General features: G+C 44.4%; 1 non-coding gene across 1 annotated transcript; it reads left to right on the top strand.

Annotated features, from left to right (window-relative positions):
• Window positions 1–3,014: 3,014 nt before the first annotated feature.
• On the top strand, window positions 3,015–3,086 carry trnae-cuc (transfer RNA glutamic acid (anticodon CUC)). The gene has a single exon. It is a non-coding gene; the product is annotated as a tRNA-Glu (tRNA).
• Window positions 3,087–6,922: the final 3,836 nt, after the last annotated feature.

The following is a 6,922-nucleotide window of genomic DNA, read 5'->3' as shown; positions in this document are numbered from 1 at the left end:
TCTCTGAGTAAAGAAATACCCCCTCGTGTTTCCCTTAAACTTTTGCCCCCTAACTCTCAAATCATGTCCTCTCGTTTGAATCTCCCCTACTCTCAATGGAAACAGCCTATTCACGTCAACTCTATCTATCCCTCTCAACATTTTAAATACCTCGATCAAATCCCCCCTCAACCTTCTACGCTCCAATGAATAGAAACCTAACTTGTTCAACCTTTCTCTGTAACTTAATTGCTGAAACCCAGGTAACATCCTAGTAAATCGTCTCTGCACTCTCTCTAATTTATTGATATCTTTCCTATAATTCGGTGACCAGAACTGTACACAATATTCCAAATTTGGCCTTACCAATGCCTTGTACAATTTTAACATTACATCCCAACTTCTGTACTCAATGCTCTGATTTATAAAGGCCAGCGTTCCAAAAGCCTTCTTCACCACCCTATCTACATGAGACTCCACCTTCAGGGAACTATGCACTGTTATTCCTAGATGTCTCTGTTCCACTGCATTCCTCAATGCCCTACCATTTACCCTGTATGTTCTATTTGGATTATTCCTGCCAAAATGTAGAACCTCACACTTCTCAGCATTAAACTCCATCTGCCAACGTTCAGCCCATTCTTCTAACCGGCATAAATCTCCCTGCAAGCTTTGAAAACCCACCTCATTGTCCACAACACCTCCTACCTTAGTATCATCAGCATACTTACTAATCCAATTTACCACCCCATCATCCAGATCATTTATGTATATTACAAACAACATTGGGCCCAAAACAGATCCCTGAGGCACCCCGCTAGTCACCGGCCTCCATCCCAATAAACAACTATCCACCACTACTCTCTGGCATCTCCCATCTAGCCACTGTTGAATCCATTTTATTACTCCAGCATTAATACCTAACGACTGAACCTTCTTAACAAACTAATCAGAACTAATCAGAACCAGATTCAATATCATCGGGGTATGTGGTGAAATTTGTTTACTTTACTGTAGCAGTGCAATGAAACAGAATATAAATAAATTTAGAGATAAAAAAAGACATGAGCTGCAGGTGGCGGAGGGGAAGTGTCTGTTCCTGAATCGTTGAGCCTGAGCTTTCCGGCTTCTGTATCTCCATCCCGGTGGTAACACTGTGCAGAGGGCGTGTCCTGTGGTGGGCAACTTTAATTATGGATGCCACTCTTACAAGAATCACCCCCAGTAATAATGATCAGTGAAGAACAGAGAATCTGCATTTGCCAACAAGTAATTTTTATTATTTCAACTAACCAAGCACGTAGGTTTCACACGCCATCTTCACTCCATGATACTCAATGAACAGTCAATGAAGAGAAAAGTTATTACCGGGGAAAGGAGTCGACTCTGGCCAGAGAGACGAGAGATAGAGACTGGGGAGAAAGAGAGCGGGGACAGAGGCAGCTGAGGTAGAGGAGGGTAGAGAAAGACCATGTGGAGGGACGCCGGGGAAGTCGAGGAATCTGGTGTGTAGAGAGATCGGGGGTTGGTGAAAGATTTTCGATGGGGAGAGAGATCGGAGTCGGGTGTTTGGTGTCGGTAGAAAGCGGGAGGGAGATAGACAGGAGAGAGATAAAGTGCGAGGTGATGCATTTTGTAGGCTCCAGTAAGAGCGGGATGTCTACATTATTGATAAGGCTTTAGGAAAGTTGAGATTTGTTTATAAACCCAAAGATCCACGATGGCACTGGCGATACAGGCGACTTATTGACGCCAGCTCGCAAAATGTCTAGATGTATTACAGCTGACCCATTGTCGCTGCTATCTGAAACCCCTAGTTTCCCTTTAAGAAATGTACTGTTGATCTGTCTAAATTAATCGGCAGTTTAACGAGCTGCTGAAGGACTAAGTGGACTTAACTCTCGGTAATACAGGTGCGGCACCTTTCAGCGATCAGCGAAGGTCAGCCATTACCACTGCTGGAAAAGAGGTCGGTTCGGAAGACTTCAAGCCAGACTAAATCGAAGGACGATGAAGCATCCTCTACCCGGCATCTTCTTAGCCAAAGGCCAATGACTTGAAAACAAGATACATTATGTAAGTGCAGCATTGCAGTTTCGGAGGGAAATGAGGGGCTGCTGTCTTCTCTGTTTCATGGAGACATGGCTCAGTTCGGTGGAACAGCCGGAAGGATTCTCGATCCACCGTTCGGAGAAGATAAGAAGGTATTGTGGTGCTGGGGGTGGGGTGGGGGGCGGTGGAACGGCGGTGTTGTTTCATGACTAACTCTTCATGCTCTCCGTATATAGCGGTCTTGCCGTACCCTTGTTCTCCCAATCACAACATCCAATTATTGAGTTCTGTCGGTGCTGCTTACCGAGCGGTTCCCCTCATTGATCCGGACGGCGCTTCACATACCGCCAGAGCAGATGTTTAGCAAACATACCATGTACTGAGTGTCGCGACCAGCAAACAAGGAACTGCCTACCCTGAGGACTTTCAAATCATTGCGGGGTTTCTGTGAGGCTTATTTAAAGAATTCGAGGCTTATTTATCATCAGCAAGTCATCCTCTGTACCAGCGGCTCCCGCACACTCGACCACGGTTACAACAAGATCAAAAAGCCGAGCATTCCATCCCCAGACCGTATTTCGGGCATTCTGGAGTCTGATTTTCATTCTCCTACCTCTACCCAGGCGGAGGGTGAGGAACAAGACACCAGATGTATCGGCGACAATGTCGCGGGAATCGGGGGCCGACTACTGAATTGTTTCGAGGCGAGGACAGAAACAAAAATGACCCAGGGCTCATAAGAGAATCTAAATGTCACAATCTTTATAAAGACACCAGAGAAAGAGTGTTTCCCGCTGATTCATTCAGAGTCCAGAGTGTTCCTTAACCAGAAGCACTGGGTGAACACGCGGTCTGCAAATTGCTGAGCAATAGATTCGTGACAATATTTATCACATTAATTCATTATTATTCATGTATAGGTTTTGTTTCATATTTTGCTGGTTTGGTAGTTGTCTATTGCTGTAGTCAGAACATTATCAGTTTCCCTGGTGGTCTAGTGGTTAGGATTCGGCGCTCTCACCGCCGCGGCCCGGGTTCGATTCCCGGTCAGGGAATTAAGATATTGCCTGCTGTAATTTAATATGCTTATTTTAAATTATTTTGTGTATTACCTTGCTTCCACAACAACCCGATTCCTGTCTATGCTTAACCTGCATCCGCCTGATTCAGCACCATAACACCACAAAATATATGAGCAGAAGATGACATTGAGAAACATATCGCAGGTGCTGTCTCAATAAAGCTGGAAATAACTGTGCGAGGTCTTACAGACAATAACTTGCTATCGATACAATGTAGATTTGATCTTCTTCACTCCTCACTGCACCTCAATCCACTCAGAGATGCTGTCTCTCTGTAGAAGAGGGTGACCATACATTTCCCATATTGGACTCTGGTCCTACTCTCTCAGTTTGCCGACATCACCTTGACTCATCTGCCCGGGGTTATCACTGCTCAAATCTCAGTGAGTATTGTCAGGTCCAGCCGGGTTTATTGCCGTGTGCACAGGGACGGTGAGGGACAGGTACAATGAAACACTTGCAGCGTCATTGCAGGCTCGAAAAGACAGAGAGTACGCAGAACATAAATTGTACAATTCTGCATCATGAACAAACAATAGATATAAATCTTGTGCCAGTTTCAGACTTGGAAATGATTCATCAGGCAAACTGATGACATAGATTGCGAACTATTATATCCACGGGGTAGCATGCAGACCCAAGAAAGGCCTGTTTATTTCTTTTCTTTAAACAGACAGACAACAGAGAGAAGGGCAACTCTCTAGTCCTTTTCAGCCAGCCCCGGCATTCAATAAGATCAGGCTGGCCCAGACTTTTTCTCAATCCTACTCCCCATACCGCAGTTGCCGGACAAAAGTCGGCCGGTGTCCTCCAGCAAATCTTCTACCGTCTCCCCAGGTGAGAGGAGATAAACTTCTGTCGCCCGCCTTTATTTCGACGCCCTGACAGCGCCCCCAGCTTCGATCAGAAGCATATGGATATGAATGTTATATAATGGGACATTGTTATGAGTTTTGCTCAGTATTGACGGGACTTTGGGGAGGCAGAAGCAGTCAGAGTCTGTGGGAGGGAGCAACACGGGTGAAACCCTTTCCGCAATTGGATAACACGTTTAATTGGCATCTGCATACACGAATGGCAGCTAGGTAGTTGCACGTAGTTTGACGAGATTGGTTGATGTCGGACCATGACATCGCGTCAGTGACAACTGGCGAAGATGATTTGACGGAAGGTCAGCGAACCGATTTGTCTGTGGCAATAGGCGGGGTCGCTCGCTAGACAAGAGAGCAATGGGGAGTCTGTACAGTGAGTGATATGAAACGGCGAAACCTTTTCGCGTTCAGAGACCGTGCTGCCCACTTCAGAGAATCAGTCACAATCTCAATCTCCCCTCTCGCAGCTGCGGCTGGTCAATATATCTTATTGAATATGGAAATATTTTTATAAGTTGACAATTCAAGTGTTTTCAGCTAACCGAAATTTCACATGGTGGTCGTGTCATAACGGAGCACTGAACCAAAGTACAGGAGCAGATTTGTTTAAAAAATCGCTACTCCTTCATGTCATATTACCTGTTCGCCCCGACATTTCAGCACCAGTTTACACTCACTCCCCTGCGCTCCACCCGAGCTGTCTTGTAAAGGAAAATCTATAAACGTCCCACTGCATTCACGCAGTCCTTTCACTGAACACGAATATTGACAGCTAAGCGTTCGCTTCAACTTGTGAGGAAAGTGTGGGAGTGAGGGAGTGAGATGTGGAGAGAGAGAGAGAGAGAGAGAGAGAGAGAGAGAGAGAGAGAGAGAGAGAGAGAGAGAGAGAGATAATGTGTGTATGGGTGTGTTAGAGAGAGAGGAACATGGAAGTGAGGCAGGGTAGAGAGTCACATCGTAGACAGAACAAGGGAGATTTGAAAGGCAGTTAGAGAGAGAGAGTTACACGGCAATTTATCAATTTCATGTTCACTTTCGGCCACTGTTTTCCTCCCAGTGTTTTTTTTTTTTACCACCAGAGTAACTCACCTCACCGACAAAACGAAATGGATCTTTCCGTCCCTTCATTTAAACGCGAACGCTTCAGGACTCGTAAGTATTCTCGCCGTTTGTACTGAGGAGGAGAAATGGTTCATGCGTTTACACATTGCCTTTTAACAGAGCGAGCAGGAACACGTTATACTTATTGATGTCATTCTCCCAGTTTCTTCAATTATAAAGGCAAATAACATTAAATTAGTGCCATTAATTCTTCAAATTTCAAAGTTAGTTCTGATTTGTATTGCAAACACGAGGAAATCTGCAGATGCTGGAAATTCAAACAACAACAGACACAAATGTTGTGTGTGTTGTTGTCTGATTTGGACGCAAGGATTCTGCTCAGTGCGATAAATTGTCCGCTGTCTTACGTAAGGAAGTACGTTGGTGAACGAAGCGTGGCGCTCTGCAACCGTACAGTTGTAGAACACACTGGCATCAATCGCCCTGTTCCTACTCAGAATCTATTGTTAGACACTCGTTGCAAAGTAAAAATATCGTAGCTAAAAAGGCTGTATTGGCATGTCGATTTGGCTAGTTTCCACCTGTCCCCACCCATCAGCAAGTGCATGTTTCATTGCGCTTGTGTGTACACATAGATGTGCGCATAAATATAAATTTGAGTTCACTTTAACGTAATCACCAATTGCCTATAATGCATGATCCCTTCGGTTAAATCCCTCACCAGATACAGATGAATTTAGTCACTATCGGTTATTTTCGTGCAGTAGAAACTCGAAACGTCGACCAGCATATGCGGGTGTGAGGGGGTGTGGTGGAATAAATTTTCAATGGTTTGCGTTGAAGTACTGAATCAGGACCTCATAATCTGATATACATTCTAAGCTAAAAATGCTGCGAGAATTGAACTGACAGAAATATGGGATGTCAACTCCACAAATTCTCGAATCTCCCCAGCCGAGGGAACAGGATTTATTGAAGAAAGTGTTACCAGCTGTAGATCTGTGTTGGATACGGTACCAGAACTCAGTACCTCGAAATCCATGTCGTTAATGAAAATCGAATCGGGAAAGTACCGCGTTGAACAGAGAATCAGAATCAGGTTTATTATCACCGGCATGTGACGGGAAATTTGTTAACTTAGCAGCAGCAGTTCAATGCAATAAATAATCTAGCAGAGAGAGAAAATAATAATAATAACAACAAATGAAATAAAACATAATAGTAAATACACAAGTAAATCAATTACCTATATTGAATAGATTATGAAAAATATTCAAAAACAGAAATACTGTATATTAATAAAGTGAGGTAGTGTTCTAAGCTTCAAAGTCCATTCGTGATTCTGATTGCAGAGGGGAAGAAGCTGTTCCTGAACCGCTGAACGTGTGTTTCTGTCTCATAACCTTAGACACCCAATGTCAAGCCTAATATCCGGTGCTATCTGTGTCGACGTTGCTCCTTTGCAGATTGGAAGAATTTTTATCGGCAGTGTCATGACGGTCTATTATCGTCCTTCATTTATGAGCTGTCCTTACTGTGTGAGGCTGATGACGTGACGTAGCAAGACAGCGGGTTGCAATGAGAATATTCAGGCTGCAATTGGTTCGTTCAGTGAGGGCACAAACTGGACAAAAGTGTTTCTTTTGAATAAACAGGAATGCAGGAGGCCATGTACTTCGTTGGGATTAAAATAGTTGCGGTGAGACTGTCAAAGGAAACTGTTCACGAAACAGAGATGGCGAGCCGATGGGTGGATCAGGTATTTTGCAAGGCAACTGCAGATTGTCAACTGAACACATTTGGGGCCAGCGCTCAGACAGCATCCAGGGTGTTAAATTTTATTGGCACACTACACGCTGCTGCTTGTAGTGTGAG

Source organism: Hemitrygon akajei, unplaced genomic scaffold (assembly GCF_048418815.1).
Source record: "Hemitrygon akajei unplaced genomic scaffold, sHemAka1.3 Scf000054, whole genome shotgun sequence".
Lineage (NCBI taxonomy): Eukaryota > Metazoa > Chordata > Chondrichthyes > Myliobatiformes > Dasyatidae > Hemitrygon > Hemitrygon akajei.
The sequence above is the reverse complement of the archived record's forward strand: the minus strand, read 5'-3'. Positions and strand labels throughout refer to the sequence as shown.